The sequence below is a fragment of the Panthera leo genome, chromosome D1, assembly GCF_018350215.1.
Source record: "Panthera leo isolate Ple1 chromosome D1, P.leo_Ple1_pat1.1, whole genome shotgun sequence".
Taxonomy (NCBI): Eukaryota; Metazoa; Chordata; class Mammalia; order Carnivora; family Felidae; genus Panthera; species Panthera leo.
The window spans coordinates 72,136,417-72,159,797 of NC_056688.1; the positions used below are offsets into that span (position 1 = coordinate 72,136,417).

The 23,381-nt window shown below is 49.0% G+C and overlaps 1 long non-coding RNA gene across 1 annotated transcript in view; it reads right to left on the reverse strand.

Moving 5' to 3' along the window:
- LOC122200918 overlaps positions 1–22,287 on the reverse strand; it is a 154,966-nt gene extending 132,679 nt beyond the window's left edge. Inside the window, exons 1-2 of the long non-coding RNA XR_006193988.1 lie at positions 22,111–22,287; positions 7,819–7,889 (exon numbers count right to left, since the gene is read on the reverse strand). This is a non-coding gene — a long non-coding RNA (uncharacterized LOC122200918). The remainder of the gene's footprint in view (positions 1–7,818; positions 7,890–22,110) is intronic.
- Between the last annotated feature and the right edge of the window lie 1,094 nt (positions 22,288–23,381).

Below are 23,381 nucleotides of genomic sequence, written 5' to 3' on the forward strand. Positions count from 1 at the left end.
AGCCCAGCCTTGTGTCCAGGGAGCCTGTCCCTGGGGAGTCTCTCTCCTTTGGTGATTGTTTCCCAGGCTCCCCGGAGCCAGAGGAGGATGGAATGTTCTTATCGCTTCCCAGAGGGAAAGCTTTCTTCTTCCTTCACAAAAATGTTAAGCTTCATAATCCGATAGGGAACCTGGACAGGCTGCAGCTGGTGGCCTGGGTCCTACTTCTGGGAACTGTGGGGAGGGGAGACAGATGGGAGGGGAGGAAGTAGAGGAGGGGAGGGAGGCCTATTGAGCAAGACCAGGGAATGAGGACTCGGGGTGAAGGCAGGGGCCCAGCAGACCCTCCCACAGCACATGGGAAACTTTGGCAATGAACCTCAGACCCCAAGACCGTGAGAGATCCCCCGCTTCCCTGAGCACACCATACCCCTGAACTATGAGGAGTGGGGTCCCAGCCAGGGCAGAGTGGGCCCTGCAACCTCTAGGTCAATGGCCTGTTCACACACCTCCATGAAGAGCAGGGTCACTCTACAGGGCAGGTTGCCTTGTCCCTTGTGGGAAGCTGGGTCTGGAACAGTCCCTGCTCACAGGGCTACAATCACAGGTCAGAGGTCTGCACAGAAGGAGAGAGGACAGGTGACCTCAAGGGGCTACCCTCCTCAGAAAGCCAGACTTCCATGAGCTTAGGACTCTGATTTCCTAAGAGCAAGTCCACTCCTGAAGGGGACAGGGTGGGGAGGCTCTCTGAGACTCTGAAATATAGCTAGAGCCAATGAATATTGAAGGAACAAGGTAACATGTCATGACTCATTCATTCATTCATTCATTCATTTGGCAGATATCCATTCAGTGTCTTCTGGTGAGGAAGCCAGCGAGGCACTAATGGTAAGCAGTTGCTGACCCCCCACCTTCTGTCTATCCCAGGACCCTGAAACTCCTCAGGTTGGCCTTTGAAACTGTAAATGCCCCAGAGGACCACAGCTCTGGGAGGCCAACAGGTCCTGCCATCATCTCAGGATCCCCAGGGAGGAGCAGCTGCTCCCTCAGTTTGGTCTGGTCAGGGGAGCAGGTGCACCGGGGGACCCAGGGCCAGGCCCCTCAGAGCCTGTGTGCCCACTGCTCTCTTCACTTCCTTCCATAGGGGTGACCATGGCTGGCCCTCCCTGGCCCTGCCAACTACTGGACTCCAGGAACAATTGGGCTACAACGACAAGAACTGCCACTTGGGTCAGCTTCCAGATGGGTGCCTGGTTGGTGAGCCTCAGCTGACACAGCTCCACTATAGGGAGCTCCATCCTAGGGGTGGTCGCTCTGTTAGACAGCTCCTCCCATCTCCCCCACCGTCAGATGCTAACACAAACTGCCTTTTCAAATCCACGCCATGTTGGAATATCTTTCCATGTACACATTCATTTCATCCTTAGATCTACATATGAGAACAGTTTTATTTGTAGGCTTAAAAAAAACTTTCAGTGATGGTTATCTAAGTGGGGTTTCATGTAAGACGACTCTTCACCTCCTAATTTATGTATTTACATATTGCTTGCATTTCTATAGGATATGCATTACTTTTACAATACAGAACAACATGGACATTTCTATTCTGAAATTAAAAATAAATCAAAGGTCGTTTAAAAAACAAAAGCCCTTCGTGTGGTGGAGCAGTGGCATAAACTGAGGGAAAGACCACAGCAGTGGACATTGGGGGATAGGGTGGGTGTTCAATTCCACACCTGATGTGCCCCGAGGCCATATCCCCCAACACAGGGTGACTCATTCCCAGCCATAGCACCGACTATCCTTATGTGAGCCAGTGAAAGGAAGGGTCTACCCTGGGGGACTGCATGGGGGGGGGGGGTTGGCGGCAGGGTCAAAGTCAAGCTAAGAGGGCTAACAGCCATCCCCCACTTGGCACCAGACCATGTTATCTTCAGGAAAGATGAATGTTCACCTGGGCCAGGTATTGTCAGTGTCAACCAGGAGGGAGCCAACTGTGGTTCAGCAGACTCTGAGGGCACCCTCCTCCTCTGCTCACTAGATAGATCCCAAGGCCACCCCTGAGCTGCAGGATGGAGCAGAGGAAAGCCTTCCTTCCATGTGCTCAAAGCTGGAAGGTGCCAAAATTCACAAATGTTAAAAGAAGGAGGAAAAGGAGAAGGGGAAGGGGAAGGGGAAGGGGAAGGGGAAGGGGAAGGGGAAGGGGAAGGGAGGGGAGGGGAGGGGAGGGGAAAGGAAAGAAAAAGGGAAAGGAAAGGAAACAGGACCAGAGTGGGGAAGGTTGGGGAACCTCTTCCCCTAGGACAGATGTGACTTCCAGGGTAAAGGAGGTAAGGACACCTGACTGCAGGTCTTTGGGCAGAAAAGCTGTGTGGAAACGAGAGGAAGCTGAGGCATCTGTGCATTCCAGGCTTACTGTCGCTGTCCTTAGGAGAGAAAAAGGAAAAAAAAAGAAAGAAAAAGACCTCTGTGCTTCTCTTTTGAGATGGGCTCTGCACACCGCAGAGGTGCTCATTTGTCACCTTTGAACAGCAACCCCCCCCCCCCCCCCCGGCCACCGCCTTCTGTTTTGGGGGAAACCCCCTCTCCAAGTCTTGGTTGGAGGCAGAGACCACCTCTTTGTATGGAAGCCAGACCCCCGCCTTCCCAGCCTCCTTGCAGCCAAAGCTCAAGCCCATGACCTCACTCTGGTGACCCAACTCACCCACATCAAACCTGGAATGGAAAGGAAATGATGTAACAAAGCAGATGTATCCTGGAGTCCATTCCAGCGAGGGTGTAGCAGCTACCGCACCAGGTTCTACAAGAACTAGGACTAATGTTCCAAGGCGTCCAGTACCAAGTGCTGGCAGTGACATAGTGCCCACTACAGTGTCAGCACCCTGCAGTGACAGCCACAGAGCTCTCCCCAGACCCATCAGTTCTACAAAGTGACTTTGGTGTTGTTTCTGGCTGGGAGGCCTCTAGGCCAGGAGCCCTGGCCCTTCCAGAGATTCTTCAAGTTCCCAACACCCTTTAATAAATTACCATTTTTTACCAAATTACCCAGAGCTGTTTTCTGTATTTGTAAGGCAGAAGCCAGGCCTGAATCAGAGGCCTGTGTGTGTTTGGTTTGAGGAGGGACAGGAAGACAGGAGGTTCTCAGGAAGGAACAAACCACCATGGACACGTCGCCCTGTGGAGAACTGAGTAGTGTCCATTGGTTATCAGCATCAATGGGCAAGACCACTCTCCCCACCCCTTTCTCTTACACAATAAATAATAAAATTCTTGACTTCCCGGAATTCATCTGCAGGATGGTATAGAAGCCCGAAGTTCTGAAGCCCTGGGAAAGCTAGCGTCCCCTTCCCCACAGCAGCCTTTAAGTCCGAGGGGGTCTCCGTGCCACCTTGTTGCACAGCCCAGGGGGGCACGTTTATAGTCCGTTCTATGAAAACAGCGCCTTTACTCTCGGGGACATGATTCCACAGAGCAGGGTGAATGCCGCCCCAGAGCTGTGAAGTGCAAGCCAGCGGCCTGGCCATCATGGGGCAGTTGAGAAAAGAGTTCTGAATCCAGGCCATAGAGCACTGGGAGGTACACGCCGGCTGGGAGTGTGAAAGGACTTTTCTATAATCAGAGCATTCCCACCCTCCCAAAGCTTCTTGCCTGCCAGCACCCACATCTCTGCCGCCCACCCCAGATGTCACAGTCCAAGAGACTCCCCTGGCCTGGACACCTACTCCTCGCACACACCCCTTCCCTTAACACCTTCTCCTTCACTGGAATGTCTGCGTGGGAGCTTGTCTTAAGGCCAGCTTGAGAAGGGGGCTGATGGGTGAATGGTGTGTGTGTGCACGCCCGCCCATGCTGGGGAAGCACAAGTACTATCTCCCTGGAGACGGGCTGGACCCCGCGATGCTATCGGCACCTCCTCGCTCTTGCTTTGCTGGCGCCAAGACAAACAGAGCCGCAGAGCCACCCCCAGGCTGGCCGCCCGAGAAGGCCCACGCCTCTGTCCCACCCTCTTGGGCAGCTACCCATGGAGCCAGGAGCCAGGTATCAGGCTTCAGCTGGCCAGGCTCCCAGCAGCTCCTGCTGGCCCTCGCTGGCCTGCAGCCCAGCCTGCCCACAGGCGCTGGCCGCAGCCTGAGTGTGGGGCCTCGGAGCTCAGCCTACTAGCACCCACCAGCCACCGGCCCCTCCAGCCCCTGGGGTGCTGGCTCGGCAGAGAAGCAGGGCATGTGGATGAGGGTGCCCTGACTCACTGAGTTTCCCCGAGACCTCCAAATTTGCCCCAGGGCCCTTTCCATGAGGCAACAGGAAACCCAAGCGCTCGGGCCAGAAACAGAACATTTTGAACAATTTGAGGGGAAAAAATTATTCAGACCAATTTCAAGACATCTGAGAGCTCAAGGGGAAAATTGCAGCCACCTCTTCAGGCACTATTGTGTGTTCACGCCAAACCCCAAACAGCTTGGACCGAAGCAGCACAAAGGCTGTGAGTCCCCACATCCCTCCAGCAGGGAACTGGCCTGATGCCTGGGGGCTCTCGTCCTCTGGGCCACTGGGCACGTTCTCTCCTCCATGACTCCACTTTTCTGGACTCCCATTGTGTGTGGCTGACGCTCATGGTACCACCCACCAACTGGAGCCATCTCCTTGTCCTTTAGAACTCAGCTCAGACACTGCTTCCTCTGTAAAGCTTCCCTGGCCCTCCAAGACATCCTACTGCATGTCCTGACACATTAATTGTGCCACATGCTCCTTAGGACTACTGTTTGCTGAGCCCTTGCAGGTACGGGGCTCTGAAAGGAGAGCTTCAGATAGGTGACCCCATTTAAAGGCACCACCACCTTATGTGTGTCATCACTCATGTCGAAAATGAAGACACTGAGGCTCAGAGAATTTAAGTCGCTTGCCTAAAGTCACAGCTAGTAGGTACTGGAGCTGGGATTTAGAAGCAGGGAGTGGGCAGTGTGGAGGCAGAGGCTTTTCCCTGAACCATTTCTCCTATCTCTCTAGGAGCTTCCCAGGGAGGGAGAGGCTAGCTCTGCTGGGGGAGGGGTTAGAGTCAGGAGGCACTGTGGAAACTTCCACAGAGGATCCAGGTAGTAAAGGATGCACAGATGTCCACCAGGTAAATACAAAAAGCCTTCCCAATGGAAAGCACAGTGGGTAAAAAAGCGTAGAAAGGCAAAATGGCATAGGGCCCTGGCTCTGGGTTCCTATATGTGGGGTGTGAGAAGGATATGAGGAATAGTGCTGGACAGTCAGGCCAGACTCTGGCAGCACAACTGAGCCACAACCCCTTAGAGACAGACAGACAGACAGACACACACACACACACACACACACACACACACACACACACACCCCACTAGGTCCAGAGTCTCAGTCTCTGTTCTGCAGGTGGGGAAACGCCAGGGCTGTGATATAGGAAGGAGTGGGGAATGCTCAGATCTGACTGGAGACCCATCCCTCACCATCCCTCAAGGACCTCTTGGAGCCAGGGCAGGTCAAGGCCAAGGTCAGTCACCATTAATGGCAGTGGGGGTGGGAGCAATGCCGAGGGACAGAAGGACACCTCTGGGAGGCATTTAGGAGACATAAGTTTTTAAAAATATATTTTTTGCCCAGTTTCTCTGGCATTTGATCATACTCAATTAGAAAAACTTTGTTTACTTTCAAGTTTTTTCCTTTAAAAAAAGGTTATACATGCTTATAACAAAAAAAAAATTGTTTTAAATGTCAGTGTATGAAGTAAAAAGGGGAAGTCACCTTCTTGTATATCCCCATCTATTTCCCTTCCTAGAGGTCATCCCTGAAATAAACTTGATTCTTCCTGAATTTTTCTAGTGGCACAAACATACCTGGTTATTCACATGTATAGGACTTTTTTTCTTAATTAAGGGCTACATATATTCTTTGGCAGCATGATCTTTTTTTCACTCAGTAATATATGGTGAATATCATCATTCACCCAAAAATAAATATTCACTGGGGTCCTACTGCGTGCCAGGCCCAGGGCCAGGAGGCTGACCAGAGCACAGGGAGGTCCAGCTCCTGCCATCAGGGCTTTCACAGACCAACACGAAATAATTACGGACCGTGAACAGGGTTGCAACAGGGGCTGCATGAACCAATAACGGGTGCACTTCAGCCACAAGTAAAGGGAGCCTTTTCTCAAAACATTTAAGCTGAGACTTAAAACATGAGAGACAGAGGAGTCAGAGGAAAGAACCCAGTACCAAGTCACCCCTAGGAGCTCAGGCCCAGGGAGCCCGTGTGAGCAAGGGGAAGTGAGGCAGGTGAGGGGCTGGAGGGGGCAGAGGACTGGGCCTGCCAGGTCCTGCAGGTGGAGGTGATGACTTCTGATCTTGTTCTAAGCACAGCAAGAGGGTTTTAGGCAGAAGGATGATATTACCTGACTTGTGTTTTTAAAAGATCCCTCTGCACATTCTTGCCAACACTTGTTATTTCTTACCTTGTTTATTTTAGCCCTTCTGACAGGTGTGAGGTGATATCTCATCATGGTTTGATTTGCATTTATTTCCCTGATGATGAGTGATGTTGAGCATCTTTTCATGTGTCTGTTGGCTATCTGTCCTCTTTGGAATAATGTCTATTGGGGTCCTCTATTTCTTAATCAGATATTTTTTTGGTGTTGAGTTTTATAAGTTCTTTATAGTTTGAATATTAACTCCTTATCATATATATCATTTGCAAATGTTTTCTCCCATTCAGAGGTTGCCTTTCTGCTTTGGCCAGTGTCAAAGAAATTATCGCTTGTGCTCTCTTCTAGGATTTTTATGGTTTGAGGTCTCATATTTAGGCCTTTTACCCATTTTGAGTTTATTTTTGTATATGGTGTTAGAAAGTAGGCCAGTTTCATTTTGTTTATGTAGCTGTCCAGTATTGCAAGCACCACTTACTAAAGAGACTATCCCCAATGTATATGCTTGTCTCCTTTATTGCAGCATTTTTTACAATAGCCAAGATATGGAAACAACCCAAGGGTCCATCAATAGATGAATGGACAAAGAGGATGTGGGGCGTATGTACACACACACTCACACACACACAATGGAATATTACACAGCCGCTAGAAAAGATGAGATCTTGGCATTTGCAACCACATGGATGAACCTAGAGGGTACTACACTAAGTGAAGTAAGCTGGACGGAGAAAGACAAACACCATATCATTTTACTCATATGGGGAATCTAAAAAGACAAAGGAAATTATTAAACACACAAACAAAAAGCAGAATCAGACCTTCAAATACAGATAACAAACTGATGGCTGCTAAAGGGAGGGAAGTTGGGGAGGATGGACAAGTGTGTGAAGGGGAGTGGGGGGTACAGGCTTCCAGTTTTGGAATGGATACGTCATGGGGATAAAAAGCACAGCACAGGAAATACGGTCGATACTGAAATAGCCCTGTATATGGCGACAGATGGTAGCTACACTTGTGGTGAGCACAGACAGCATAACAGAGAGAGATTTTAGCCACTACGTTGTACACCTGAAACTAATGTAACAATGTGTGTCAACTACACTGAAATTAAAAAATTTTTAATAAAAAATAAAAGATCCTGTTGCCTATTCTTTGGAATCTGGATTACGGGGGATAAGAGTAAGGCTGGGAGACCAGTTCAAAGGTAGGATAGACAAAATAACAACCCCCACCCCCAATATGTCCACATCTCATCCCTGTACCTGTGAATTTGTTAGGTTATATGGCAAAGGAGACATAAGGTTGCAGATGGAATCAAGGTCACTAGTCAGCTAATCTTAAAAGAGGGAGACTATTCTGGATAATATGGATGAGTCCCATGTAATCACAAAGATTCTTACCTTACTGTGCAGGCCTTATGAGGGCAGGGCTGTCTCTTTCACTGCTGTGTCCCCAGCACCCATCAGAATGCCTGGAACATAGTAGTTGCTCAGTAAATATGTGTTGAATGAATTCATTAATTAAATATAAGGGAGAATCTAGGAAGGTCAAGTTTGGGGAAAGACAATGAATTCAAAGGTCAGCACTGTGCCTTCCAAGCGGCTCTGTGGCCCACGATAGCCGTCAGAAAGATCTGGTAGGAGCAATGAATGACACATGGCTGGGGTAGAAAAGATGAGGCCCCTGCAGAGAAGGGCTCCCAGCTGCCCCTGGCCTGTGAGGCAGCACCCAGAGAGTGTGGCAAGCCAGGGTTCCCCAAGGCAGGCGAGGCCGACTGGAGGTGGCTCAGCTGACATTATCCTCTAATAGGAGGTCCTTATCACCTGGGATGGAGCCCGATGCTCTACTTAATTCAGGAGAAAGCTACTCTCCAGGAAACAGGTGCCAATTTGCAGCAATCACAATAAGAAACATCCTCTCTCTGGCTGATGCAAGCCAACAAGGTAATAGGGCATTGTGCAGTACTGCGAGATCAAAAGATTTTTTTTCCCCAAGCCCAAGGTGGGCACTTAATCCATCTTTGCTCTCTCTCTCTCCCTCCATTACAGCCCTCGAATGCACTATTTACAGGGCCTACATTAGCTGCCTTTTCAGATATTGCGCTTCCTCAAAACCACTTCAGAAGGAAAGTGAATTAGAAATGAATTTGAGACGCTGGCAGCGGCCTTCACCGCCTCCTCCCTGCCCCCAGGCCAGCAAGCAGCAGCTTCCAGCCTGGAGGTGGGAGCCCAGGCACACATGCTCCCTGGGACGCCACCATCCTCCACAGAGGATGCGCTGGCTCTGGCCCCTGGGCTGGGGTGGGAGCCATGGAGCTGAGGGAGGGCTGAGCACAAGGTGTGGGAAAGGAGATGAGGCAGGAAATGCCAAGACTGGGCAATGATGGGGGAAGCCAGGCTGAGACAGAGAAGCAAATCTGGGATGTGGCTCCTGGGGAAGGAAGCCATTTTGGACAATCCCTGACCTCTTGAGGGTCTCCTGGGAGGGCTGAAAGCCGGCCTTCTGCATGCAGCTTCCCACTTTTCTTTGCCTGGGCCCCTCCCTGACCTCCAGGGACTCCAGGCACCATTGCTAGGTTCAGGCAGTTGCCTGGGTGGGTGCCATATTTTTAGAGATCCAGGCCCAGCTTCCAGCACCTTCTCCACCCTGCCGCGCCCCCCTCCCTCCCTCTAGACTCATCTAGCAATGCAACAATCCCTCTCTGATACACAGGCATCTTCCTAGTGTGGCATTCCAGGAAGGGTAAGAGAAGGCAGGAACGTGGGAATTTCTGTCCCCAGAGTGAAAGAAAGTTTCAACATAAAAAGAATGTTCCACCAGAAACCCCCCCATCCTGGCTCCTCCTTTCACAGGTAAGAACATTGGTGAACTAAGACTAGGGACCTGACATTTCTGACCCATATCCAAATTCTTTGGCATTTATTTGATGAGTTTAAAATCTAGGTGGTACAATTGGAAAGAAACTTGGACTTCATCTCAGCTGAGGCTCTGGACCTGGAGTTGGGGGCATGGAGAAGAGAAGAGGATCCCAACCCAGCTCCCGCTCCACCTAAATCATCAAATTTATTGGGATTTCACCGAGGAGTTTTAAAGTCAATGAACAATTTAACTAGGGAAGAAGCCAAGGGCCCACATCAAGCCAGTGGGCTTTCTCTCCCCACCACGAGGGAGGCAGAGTCTCAAATGGCTTCCAGTGTTCCCTGCCTCCTGGTATCATGCCCTTGTGTAAACCCCCCCTTACAATGTTGGTTGGACCTCATGACTCACTTCCAACAAATAGAATATGGCAAAAGTGATGAGATGTCACTCCAAGTTAGGTTATAAAAAAGGAGATTCTAAGCAACTATGGAAAACAGTATGGCTGTTCCTCAAAAAATGAAAAATAGAAATACCATGTGACCCAGTAATTCTACTTCTGAGTATTTACCAGAAGGAAACAAAAACACTAGCTCAAAAAGATATATGTGCCCCTCTATTTATTACAGTATTATTTACAGTACTCAACATACAGAAGCAACCTAAGTGTTCACTGACAGATGAATGGATAAAGAAGATGTGGTATATTCGTATGTATACATATACATATGTATACACATGTATATATATATAGGTATGTATGTATATATAAATATACATATAATAGAATATTACTCAGCCACAAAAAGGAATGAAATCTTACCATTCATGACAACATGGATGAACCCAGAAGGCATTATGCTAAGTGAAATATGCCATATAGAAAAAGACAAATAGCACATGATTTCACTTATATGTGGAATCTAAAAACCAAAACAAATGAACAAACAAAACAAACAACAATAACAATAAACAGAAACAGACTCATAAATACAGAGAACTGGTGGTTGCCAGAGGGGAGAAGGAGGATGAGGAGATAGACAAACACGTGAAGGGGATTAAGAGGTACAATGTTATAAGTCATGGGGATCAAAGTATGGCATATGGAACAAATTAAGTAATTAATTAATAAAGTTTCCAAAGGTCCTACTTTTGCCTTGCTCATCCTCTCTCACTTACTCTCTCTCCACCCTGTGTCTGAGGTACCATATTGTGAGCTTTCCTGTGCCAAGAGCCCTTCCTGGCAAGGATGTCTCTGGCCAACAACCAGTGGGGACCTAAGGTCTGTCAGCAACCACGTGAGTGAGGTTGGAAGAAATCTTCAACCCCCCACCCCCACCTGGCCTTGAAATGATGGCGACCCCAGCTGGCACGCCAATAGTATCCTTGTGAGAGTCCTTGATCCCTATGAGGACCCAGCTAAACTCTGCCTGCCTGGTTTTCTGACCCACAGGAACTGCATCATAAGAAATGTTCATTGTTTTAAGCCGCTAAGGTTGTGGAATAATTTGTTACAGTGCTATTAACACCGAGTCCCTTCTGGAAGGCTGCTTTTCATGAGAAGGATGAGCAGAGGCAGCTGTGAGATTGTCACACTCTAGTATTGGACTAAAGTAGGGAGGTCTAGGCACCATTATTGGCCCTGCCACTGACCCCACTCTATGGCCTCAGGCAAGACCCTCACCATTTGTGGGCCTTAATTTCCCCAGCTGTAACCATACCACTGGAGAGGACTCTGTGGCATCTCTAACTGCCTGTGAGTCAAGAACCAGGGAAGGGAAGTGCGGCCTGAGGCCCTGGCCGTCAGAAGAGGAAGGGGGTAAAGCGAAGATGCCTCGCCACCCAGCACTACCCTTTCTGCTCTTTTTTCCTGATCTCCTCCGGCTCCTGTCCCCTCAAGGACCCAGCTGGCACCCAACTCAGCCACCCTCAAGGAGAGTACCCCTCAGGGGGCCTAGGTGCCACAAGGAGGCTCCAGAGACAAACATCCACTCCCTTCTTTTCCCAGAGACCCCAGCAGCATTACAGGCCTCCTGCAAAGCAACAGGAATGCTCTGGGCCTCTGGCTCTGTACCCCAGGTGGGGGATGGGTGCCCTTCTCACCACACCAGGCCTGGGACGGTCCCCAAGGTCCTACTTCCCCCCCCTTGAGCAGCAGGAAAGCCTGGGAAAAGCCAGGCAGCTCCAAAGCTCCTGGGGGATTAAAAACAAGCCCAAATAAGGGTCCATTTCTACAACATTCCTTCAGGCTGCAAGGGAATGCCAGACCAGGGCAGCCTCACCACAGGGGCCTCTTCCCACAGGGCCAGCCCAGGCCTGGAAGGGCTGCCTAGTGGCCGGCCCCTCTGCAGCAGGGCTGGCAGGGCTGCTCCGAACAAATCTGTCCTCTTTGAGTCTGTTTTTCCTCTCATGGGCCTAGGGCAGGGGCTCCTGGGGGGCCAGGACCAGTCGGGGTCCCTCAGAGGTTCCCAAACCCTGACAGGCTACATCAGTAGGTTCTCTGATCACCCCAAAGGGTGCCCTGGCTGATTCAGCCATCCTGTGATTTCTCTCATGAGCTATCCAAACCTCCTAAACCAGGGTTTTCAACCTCAGCACTACCCACACTTGGGGCTGGAAAATTCTGTTATCAGGGGCTGTCCTGTGCATTCGAGAATGTTTAGGAAACATCCTTGGCTTCCACCCACTAGATGTCAGTAGCACACCCCCACCCCCACCCATTATAACAACCAAAAATGTAGCCAGACATGCCACCTATCACCCCCAGTTGAGAACCACTGTCCTAAATGGATTTAAAGGCCTTTTGCTAGTCCTGGCTGCAGGGCTGTGGCAACAGGAAGGCAGGTGGCAGACAAGAAGGAAATCTCACTGGACACATGACCACAAAGCCCTAACACACACACTCTCTCTCTCTCTCTCTCGCTCTCTCTTACTCATACACACACAAGGGTCATCAGAGCTGATAATCTATCCTTCCTAACACTTGAGAGGTCAGTATTAGTATGAACCTCAGGGGGCTAAGGGGTTTGTCCAAGGCCACACAGCTCAGCTGGGGCTCCAGCCCAGGTCTGTGGGCCTCCAAACCCACACTCTATGCCTGTTCCCTTCACCATTCTACATGATAGACTGATCTTCTCCCACTGGTCACACTTCTTCATGGGGCGCACCACCCACCCCCATGCCAGGGTGCCAGGTACCCACACTCCCCGGCTCAGGCTGGGTTTCCTGAGCCTCCTCCACTGACTTCCACCTTCCAGTTGCTGAACTGCCCTGATCGAGGGCGATCGATTTGCATACTGTATCGATCTCAAGGACTGTGTAATATGTTTGACTTGTGGCACTTTGCATAATTTTCTGATTAAGTTACTTATTTAACCTATTGACCTTTTCTCTTAATTAGAGTATCTGGGTACCGCAAATGTTGAGTAGTAATCAAGTCGTGTATTTCTCTGAGTGGAATGCACGTCCTTGCTGCTTCCCTGCTTCTTTGTGACTCTTTGCTTCCTCTGCAGTGGCTTGTGTTGAGCCAGCTGGTCCCCCACTTTCTCCGAAGGGAGTGAGAGGGATGCATGTGGGGCCAGGTCCTCTCCGGCCTCTACTGTGCAAAAGGTTCTCAGAACCTAGGAAAGGGCCAAGACAGGGGACAGCATTGGCTGAAATGAGTGTTCACAGCTGAGTGATGGAGACAGGGGCGTGGGTAGAGGTTTGGTCACGGTTATTTGTTAGCTATTGTGTGTAACAAAACATCTCCAAAGGTAGTAGCCTGGAAAAACACCCATTTGGTATTTCTCAGGAATCTGTAGGTTGGTTAGACAGTTCTGATGATCTGGGCCAGGCTCCAGTGAGTCAAGGATATGGCAGAGAGACCCGCCCACATTGGGAGGAGCGAAGAATTGGGACAGGTAAGACTTCCCTGTCCACTGTAGAGGAAGAGGTGTCCCCCACCCTGAGCACCTGTCCCCCTGGTCCCCCACCCTAAGCACCCACCCGAAACTCCAAAGCCAGAAGTCATGAGCCTGGAGCCCAAGGAAGTGAGGGCTGAGAGTATAGTATACTACCACCTCTTGTCTTCACATCTATTTCTTGGAGGGTCTGAATTAAGACCCCCTTTTGAGGGTTCGTAAAAATCTTCCTGCCCTTCCGGTCACACGGAGGTGGGGGAAGACTGAGAGCAGCTGTCCAAGCCCTGTGTGGCTCTGACCACCACCCTCTCCCCTCTGTGGCCACATCTTTTCCACTCTTCCCTCACTGGCCCCGGGAACTCCAATAAGGTTCCAGACCCCCAGGGCTCTACTACAGAATAGACATAGGACCTTCTCAACCCCCAAACCTGTCCAAAAGGCCAGACAGAGTTAGCCCCAGGGAAGACTCAAGACCATTTTTCAGAGACCCCCCACCAGCATCTACATATGCCCTCTCCCCTCTGTGGGGGACACTGCCAGTTGTTCACCAAAATCCACCCTCTCTTCCTCCCACAGTAAGAGCTTTTATTTTTGTTTTACAGCTTTGAGATTCTTGGCATACAACAAACTGCACACATTTAAAGTGCACAATTTGATGAGTTTGACACATGTATATACCCATGCCTGAAACCACCACCACAGTCAAGGCAGTGATCGTGTATCACTCCAAAAGATGTTCTATGCCCTTTTGTAGGCCATTCCTTGCTCCTCCTCATCCCCAGGCAGTGAAAGATCTGTCACTACAGATTAGACTGTGTTTTCTAAAAATTTATGTAAGTGGAATCGTAAGTATTTACTTTTTCGTCTGACTTCTTTCACTCAGTATAACTGCTTTGAGATTCATCCACGTTGCTGCATGTACAAATGGTTCATTACTTTTTATTGGTAAATAGCATTCCATTGTATGGATGTACCACAGTCTGTTTATCTGTTCACTTCTTGATGGATCACTTCAACTGTTTCCATCTGGAACTAATACAAATATTACAAATAAGGTTGCTACATTCACATTATCAGTCTTTGAGTACACACACTCTCTTGGGTAAATATGCAGAAGTGGATTACTTGGATCATACAGCAGATGTATGTTTAACCATCTAATAAACCGCCAAGCTATTGTCTGAAGCGATCGTATGTTTTACGATCCCACAAGTGGTGTGTGAGAATTCCTCGTCAACACAGTCTGATAAGTCCTTTTTATTTTAGCAGTTCTAGTGGGAGTTTAGTAGCACCTCATTATGGTTTTAATTTGCATTTCTTTACTGATTAGTGAGCATATATTTTAATATGAAATTTATTGTCAAATTGGTTTCCATACAACACCCAGGGCTCATCCCAACAGGTGCCCTCCTCAAAACCCATCACCCACCCTCCCCTCCCTCCCACCCCCCATAAACCCTCAGTTTGTTCTCAGTTTTTAAGAGTCTTTTATGGTTTGGCTCCCTCCCTCCCTTTTTTTTTCCTTCTCCTCCCCCATGGCCTTCTGTTAAGTTTCTCAGGATCCACATAAGAGTGAAAACGTGTGGTATCTGTCTTTCTCTGTATGGCTTATTTCACTCAGTATAACACTCTCCAGTTCCATCCACGTTGCTACAAAAGGCCATAATTCACTCTTTCTCATTGCCACGTAGTATTCCATTGTGTATATAAACCACAACTTCTTTATCCATTCATCACCTGATGGACCTTTAGGCTCTTTCCATAATTTGGCTATTGTTGAAAGTGCTGCTATAAACATTGGGGTACAAGTTAGGGAGTATATTTTTATGTGCTTATTGCCATCTGTGTATCCTTTTTAAACTGGGAACAGGACTGATCAACTGCAGACTGTCTTCCAGCCTCCCTTGAGGCTAGGTGTAGTCACATGATTAATAGAATGTGAGAAAAATTCATTTTTTTGAGTTTTACTGATACTTCTTTAAAAGAAAAGTACCTGCCGTCAATACATACATTGTCATTAGTCTGCTTTTGCTGCAATAATACTTTATAAAACCACCCCCAAACTCAGAGGCAAACAAACATGCATATTATTTACTTCTTGTTCACAGGCTCTGAGCAGCTGCTCTGTTCCCAACCAGGGGACAAGCTCCAGAGACAACAGCTACCATGGGTAGGTTCTGCTCATGCCTGAGGTCACAGGCTCCCAAAAAATCAAACAGAAACTGAGGAAGCTTCTTAAGGCCTAAACTTGGAACTGGAGAGAGGAAGTCTACTGCCCCCCATGAAGGCAGATCAAAAAGAAGGGAAATTTTGTGAACAATCTAATCTCCCAGCGTGCTCTTGCCCTTCCCACAAGCCAGGACACGGTGTACCTGTGCCCACACCTGATTGTGCAGTGAGGTAACTATGGTGTGGGTGATGGAGCAACAGGATGGAGGGCACCCAGGTCCCTGGGAGTCCTCGTGGAACAGAACTGCCTGCACACTGCCCAGGACTGTTATGCGAGAATGAAATCACTTCCATCTTCTTTCTTTATGACACCTGCATTTTTAACCCTCTTTGTTTCCCCAGCCCAGACTTTCCCCTAACATATGCTCCAGCATTTCCTTTTCCAGCACAAGGAAATTTGTTTTTGTTTTGCTTTGCTTTAATCTCTTCTCAGGTGGGGGAAAAAAATTACCCAGCAAGCATTCTTTCATGTCTAGCAGCCCAGAAGAGGGAAGGTCCCGGGGTCAAAATGCAGAAGTAAATACTTCACATTACCACCCTGCCACATGAGCTACTCCGCTGGGTGTTTCCAAGAATTCTGTGAACTGACTAGTCAGGTTCAGAACACCGCCTTCCCCGCTCTCCAGCCCAGTATGTTCACCTTCCTCTCACACGGAGCTCCTGGCTCTGGTTCTGCCTCCAGTTCCCCCTTCCCTAGGCCTGTGGCTGGTCTCACAGAGCCAGGTGCCAGACCTGGCCCTGGAATCCGTGCCTCCCTCTAACTGGCAGCGCCTCCACCTAGCCCTGCTCCACTCAACAAACACTGAGTAACAGGCTCTGGCATCTCCTGAGGCTCCACGCTCATTAGCATGCTGGGAGGTAAGCGCAGGCAACCAGGAAGAATTTACCCTCAGCAACAGGCTTCTCACATAGAAGCCAAACACAGCCCAGCAGGTGTCGAGTGCAGAGGTGGGGGCCTCCAAATGCCTCTGAGTATGTTCCTTCTCCCGCTCTGCAGAGCCAGCCTCTTCCTCTCTTGACTCTATCTCCCGCAGCACTAGCCCTGTTTCTGTGCCCCTTTGCAGGCACAGTTGTCAGGCTCCTCTCGAGGGGGGGGGGGGGGGGGGGGACAGGGGGGCGTGGTTCCTGAGACCCAGAGCACTGCCCCGGCCTCATCTACCACTTCTCCCTGCACATACTCTCTAGCCACCAGGAACGCCACCCAACACCCAATCTCACAGCCTGTTCTCTCTGCCCTCAAAGCTCTCACCCTCATCTCTGCCTGGCAACCTCCTTCCCATCCCAGGTCCTGGTTAAATGACACCTCCTACAGGAAGCCTGTCCCTTGGCCCCCTCACAACAGTGGCGGTTTCCTCCTCTGGCTTCCAGTGAGCCTTAAGCATCTCTGCTCTGGTTCCAGCCCCTCTGCACCACTGTGAGATATTTATCTATTTCCTCTCACCCATCACTCTGTGCCTGCTTTGAGGGAAGGGTCGAGGTCTTTTTTATATTTGGGTCTCCAGCACCCGGCCTGGTGCCAAACAAATGACAAGTGTTGAGTCAGTATTTGCTGGTGACTGGAGGAATGAGCAAAAGGAGACAAGTGAAGAAATAAATAGCCAGTTACAGGGAAGTCTGTTTGGGTGCACTTTTCCCTTTCCAGCACTTATCTCCGTTCAAATATGCATTATATATTTATTTACTATCTCCTCTTCCACTCTCCTGAGAGCTCCGTGAAGACTCAGCCTGCATCAGTTTTATTCACAGCTATGTCCTCAGTACCCAGTTCAGAGCCCGGATCTTAGGAGGTACACAGTAAATATTTGTTGTAGAAATGGAAAAACTGGGCGAATATTGAAAGGGAGGACCAATAGATGTGTGAGGGGGGAGCAGGGTAAAGGCAAGAAAGATGCAGTCAGTTCTGTAATCTAGAGAGGCCAGGCCAATTCTTCTTGCGGACAGACTGCTCTTTTCTTGGAGGGAAACCACCCCCCCCCCAAATTCAGTCTTTTGGTTTTACAAAGGCAAGGCCCCCAGGATTCATCTAATAAAGTGGGTTAAGGAAATCCAGCATTTTTACCAAAAAAATTTCTTTACAAAATAATTATTAAGAATCTGCCCCGTGGACAAAGACATACCTCCATACTTGGTTCTTTAATGTTAAAAGTGGCAGGTTTTTCCATTGGTTCTGTTTTGTTATTCCTGATGAGTGGGAGGTAGAGGTTTCATGGTCTTAGGTCCAGGGAAGGGAATGAGAGGAGAGAAGACCCTGGGCTGAGTGGAAACGGCAGCCCCCCTCCTCAGGCCCTGCCCACGATGACTGGCCACCAGCACCAGGAAGAAAGAGGCGGGGAAAGGGCTTCTGAGGATGAGCTGTACATAGCAGGCCATGTGAATTTTGATGTAGGAGGTCTAGTTTTAAATTTTCTCTGTGTGCCACACTTTCCTTAGAATATCTTCGATGTAATCCATTCCCCCACAACAACTGATGTCAGTGGGGCCTCAGAGAGTAGGGAAGGCTGCTGTGCCCATGCCTGGGACCAACTGCTGTGGGGGGAGGAGAGGGATCTGGAGAAGCAAGGACGGCTGGGAAGCATGAGGGGACAAGCCCGCAAGTGCAGCTCACACGAGGGGATGACAAGCAACAACCACCACAAGTATACACTCCCCAGAGAGCCTCTGGGAAATTCAGGTAGGGCAGAGATCTCCTTTCCTCTTCCTAGAATAGTAAGGGAAAGAATGACTGTAAGAGCCCAAGAAGAACAGATTATTAATGGATGGATGGATGGATGGATGGATGGATAGATGGATGGGGGAATGCGAGGTGGATGGGTGGGGGGGTGGACGGATGGCTATGTGGATGGGTAGATGGGTGGATCGGGGAGATGCAGGGATAGGAGAAGAGACAGACGAGGTGGTGGATGGGCAGAAACGTGGATGGATAACTGGCCACTATCTCCCCACCTACAGTTAGGTAAGCCCAAATACAGTGACTGGCCACTTGGATGTCTGAATTATAAAGGAAACGGGTGAACGTACTACCCATCTGGGACTCCCTTCACTGCTTAAAGTCCTAAAAAACAAGCCTATCTCTTGTGCTTCCTGGCAACCCTTGTCCCATGCTGATGCATGGATGTGCCTCAAACAGCTCAAGGGAAGAAAGCTCCTAGTTAAAATATTCAACTGCAGAGCTAAGAATGCACGCTGATTAGCCGAGTGCGTCCCAGGCCCAGCTACTCCACTCCACAGCAGCAGCCTGATTAGAGAAGGAGGCAGTTCAATCAGCACAGACTTCAGCATGCACGCAGGGCCCGAGCACAGCTACCTCTCCACAGGCTGGCCCTCCTGAATGCACAGGGCAGGCAGAGGGATGTGGCTGTGGCTGTTGCTGACCCTCAGGAAGTCAGCACTGACCCTGGTCTCCTGCCCATCTCTCTAGGACCTGTTAGCACCTCACAGCCAGTCAGGCTGAGGCTCCCTGCTGACGACCTACCATTTAATCATTTAATCATCACAGTAGCTGATTTTGTTACTATTCCCATTTTATAGATGAGGAGACTGAGGCTCAGTGAAGTCACGTAGGCTGTAGAATTCTAATTCAATCCCAGGTCCTCAGTGCCCAGATAATGCTGCCCCTACTGCAGGAATCTGACAGTAAAGGAGCCCCGTCAGGGGTCTACAGAGACTTCTTCCGTCCAGAAGGGCTGGCCAGGTAGTATGAGATTCATCAGGGAGCCACTCCTTTTGTGGGCCCATTTTGCTTCCCAAAGTGCCAGTCTCCACAGACCTCCATACATAGACCCACCTTCAGCTTCCAGACACCCCATCAGACCCCCAGACCACGAGAAATGGCCCTTCACCCTGGCCTCGCAGCCCTGCCCTCTTCCTGCAGCCCTGCCCTCTTCCTGCAGCCCTTACACCCAGGCCCAGGGACCTGGCCTCCTGCTTGCCCTGAGCTGGTATTGCTGGCTCTGGGGGCCCCCACCCGTCCCAACCCCTCTTCTTTGTCAGAGCTCCCTGCTCCCCTGCCTGCCCAGGCCCACAAGTTCCTCCTCAGTCCTCCCGGCATCCCCCTTCCTGTCCTGCCTCTCACTGTCCCTAGCCTGCATCACTCCTGTGCCCCAGCCATACCCAAATGCTATAGAAGTCACCCAGGCTGCTCCCACGGCAACAATGCCATTCACTTCCCTCTTCTGCCTCCTCCTCAGCCACCAAGGAAATGTCAACTCCTCTCTCCTGCCTCAACTTGGGTGTCAGTTTCTTGATGGAGCCTTTTAAGCTGCTCTCCTCCTCCTGTCCCAAGACTCAAATAACCACTCTCTCCTTCGAGTCCTCCTGGGTTTCCCCTCTCCTTAGAGGCTCAATAATACTTGTGTGTTCTTTTCCCCTCTCATGTTTGGCTATTCTGTCAGTCTGTCAGGTTTTGAAGGTAGAATCTCTCTTCCCCTTTATTTCTCCAGCACCCAGCTCAGCGTAAGGGCTTAATAATGTTTGACCAATCACCCAATGATTGTCAGAACCAAACTACACCTGTCCAGCCTAGCAAACTGCCTGGCACACTGCAGTTGATTAATAGGTGAATCTGGAGGGTGGGTGGGGACTGGGGAAGAGTCAAATGTTCACCAGAGGTTCAAAATTTTTGCAGAGTGGACACGAGACTTGAATCCCCCCAGAGTGAGACATCTTGAGAGCCTCCTCTCCCCCACCAATGAGCTGCAATAGGTCCAACATAGTTTGGCAAGAGCTTCTGGGGTCTTGTCCTGTTGAACTCGCACTGCTTGTACTTGTCTCCAGGCATAACAGACAATGAATTGTGGCCATAAGGTCAATCAGATGAGACCTGATGACCGAAGTGCATCATAGGGCTAGGAAGAGAGATTATTAAGCAGTAGAATGAAAGCTCTGTTCCCTGCGTATTTGGCCAACTACGAATTGCTCCAAGGCACACATTCTGGGATCCTCCATACATCAAACCAGTTCACAGGTCCAAAGCCAAGGCCAACGGATGACAAAGTTACCCCATACCCAGCACAAGAATTTCCCCAGTGAGTTTGTTTTCTAGAAACAGAGACTAATTTGATCCATTCGCATGTGCATCCCCTGCCCTTTGACAGGCAGAGAATCACGAGAGCTACAGCTTTCTCAGTTTCTTCTTGAGCCACAGCAGTAGAGCAAGAACATGGCTATAGATGTGGCAAAACATTCAGTGCTAATTCTCTAAGTTATTTGTATGTCATCTTATTTCCCATAAAATAAAGATGAGAAACGTTTTCAGTGAACCCAGAGGATAAGACTATCATTGTGTTACTCTGAATCTCTCTCTCTCTCTCTCATTTTTAAGTGTAAAACATTAAGTTCCATTAGGAAATGTCCTCCTCTGCTTCCCTCCCTTTGTCCTTCCTCCTAAGATCCAGGTACTTCTCAGAAAACATGTTATGCCCTGAAACTAAGCTTTGACCACTAGGGTGTAAAGCAGAAGGGTAACAACTTCCTTAAACCTTTTTTAAAAGATAGCCGGGATGCCCTTTCTCTTCATCCGCTCCTTCCTCTGTCCTCGGCCTGGAATGCAGATATGTTGTCCAGAGCTCTAGCTGTCACCTTGGATCATTCAAATGAGAACCACATTCTAGGGACGGAGAAGCATGAACCGGTAGGAGCTTAAAGGAGCAGAAAATTTTATGAACAAATGCCTTTCTTACCTCTAAACTTTGTACGTGAGAGTGAAATAACAATTTCTCTTCCTTTCTATGCTTTTTAAGTTACCACTTGTTTGGGTCCCTGTCATTTTGCAGCAGGACCCCACACAGGGTCCCATTCCTGCCCACTAATCTCAGTTGGCATCATCTCCAGCAGCCCTCAAATGGAACATGGTCAGATTCTCCATCCTCTCCTCCTCTCCCAATAGGCTCCATGGTTTTTATGCATATTGCTCCACAACTACCTCCGTAGCCTTTGAAGACCAAAGGAATGTACATTATATATGTACATACTTATATAAAGTATAACCTTCGTCGAGCCAAAAATGTGTGTTATAAACAACCTAAGTATTGAATATGGCAAAAGTAATTAACTCACTCATAAGACAATGGGTGATTTTTATGCCCTCCTTTTTCTATATGTTCTTGTTTCCTTCAATGAGCACTTATTACTCTCAATAATAGAAAATAAATAACCTGGTAATTTAAAATAATAAAAAATAAATAAATATAAATAAATAAATAATAAGAAAAAATAACCTGGTACAGCCCAAATTAAAAAAAAAAAAAAAAAAACATAGAAATCCCTCTGCGGAAACCTCAAAAGTCCAGAGGATAACTGGGATTGCCAGAATGGGCAAAGAAAGGACTGATGCCCCTCTTAATGTGCCATGTGTGCAAGGCATATTTGGTCAGTCACCAGGCTAAGTGACTTGCATATGCTATCTCTAGTCCTCATAAACCCCAAATGCAGGTATCATCTCCATGTCGTAGACGAGTAAACAGGAAGCTCAGAAAAATTCAATTATTTTCCCCCAAGTCACACAGCCGATGGAGCATAGCTGTAATTTGAATCCCGGTCTCCCCAATGACACAGCTTGCACTATTTTACTATATGAAGCAATTTCATTTACCTGGATTTTGGAGTAATTGGACCTACATCATCATCCTTATTAACAGGCAAGGCTCTAGCTGTTGGTTATAAATGAAAGAAACTCCAACCCAAATTAGAGTAAGAAAAGGGAGCTACCTGGCTCAGGAAACTGAAAAGTCTGAGAGTAGTTTCAGCTGCAGCTTCACGGGAGCTCACACCGTATCAGCACGGCTCGTTTTTCTCAGTCGTTTGGCCTCTTTTTAGACCTCGGGGTAGCAACCTGGGAAACCGCTCTAACTTACGAGCACCCGGGGTTTACAAAGAGAAAAAGCAGGCATCTTTGTCCCAGAATTCTCCGCAAAAGCCTTTTCTCATTGGTTCTGGGCGAGTCACGTGCCCACCCCTGACCCAATCACCGTGGCCTCAAGAGCGCTGCAGGTGGGGTTACGTCCCCTTAAAAACAGCTGAACGCTGACGAGATACTTCCCGAAGCGAATTCCGCGGATCCACGGAAGAAAGGTGCCAGGATGTCGGGGGCGCAACAGCAGCGTCCCCCGAGTTCCCAGAGCGTGCACTGCGCCTCCAAGGCCCTCAGCCTTGGCCACCGTGGGAACCACTTCTCTATGTAAACACTCGACACAAAGCCGCCCCACCACTGACAAGTGCCCAGCCCGTGGAAAAATGGCTTCTGTAGGACCCACTTATTCCTTTCCCAAATGGGTTTTGTTCTTCTTGAAATCCCTTAATGAGGAGCAAACAGGCATCACACATATATCTGGATGTGGATTCAGGGCCAGAGGCATTTGATGATTTATTAATTGACCCTCCAAATCTAGTGCGTCTCTATGGGCCAGTGCTAACAGGCCATTTCATTCATTACTCGGCAAAGTTTGACTCCATGAAGCTGATCGGTTCAAGTCGACAAGCATTTATTAAGCACCAACTATGTCAGAGACCCTTGGGCTGGAAATGCAGAGACGGAGATGACCCAGATCATGTTCACAGCCTAGTGGCTGGGACAGGCCTGTAAGCGAATGTTTTCAGTGTTTTGAGAAAATTTTGTGTTAGTTTCCTAGGGCTGCTGTAGCAAACTAGCACAAGCTGGATGGCTTAAAACAACAAAAATGTATTCTCTTACAGTTCTGGAGGCTAGAAGTCTGAAATCCAGATGTTGGCAGGGTTGATTCCTTCTGGAAGCTCCAAGGAAGGAACCATTCCATGTCTGTCTCCTATCTTCTGGTGATTGCTGGAAATTGTTGGCATTCCTCAGCTTTTAGGCACATCCAAGACACAGGGTCATCCCCTCTCTGTACGTGTCAAGTCTCCCCCTGCCTTTTCTCTTATAAGAACAGCTGTCATTGGATTTAGACCAGATGATATTTAAACCAGGATGCTATCACCGCACGACCCTAACAATTTCATCTGCC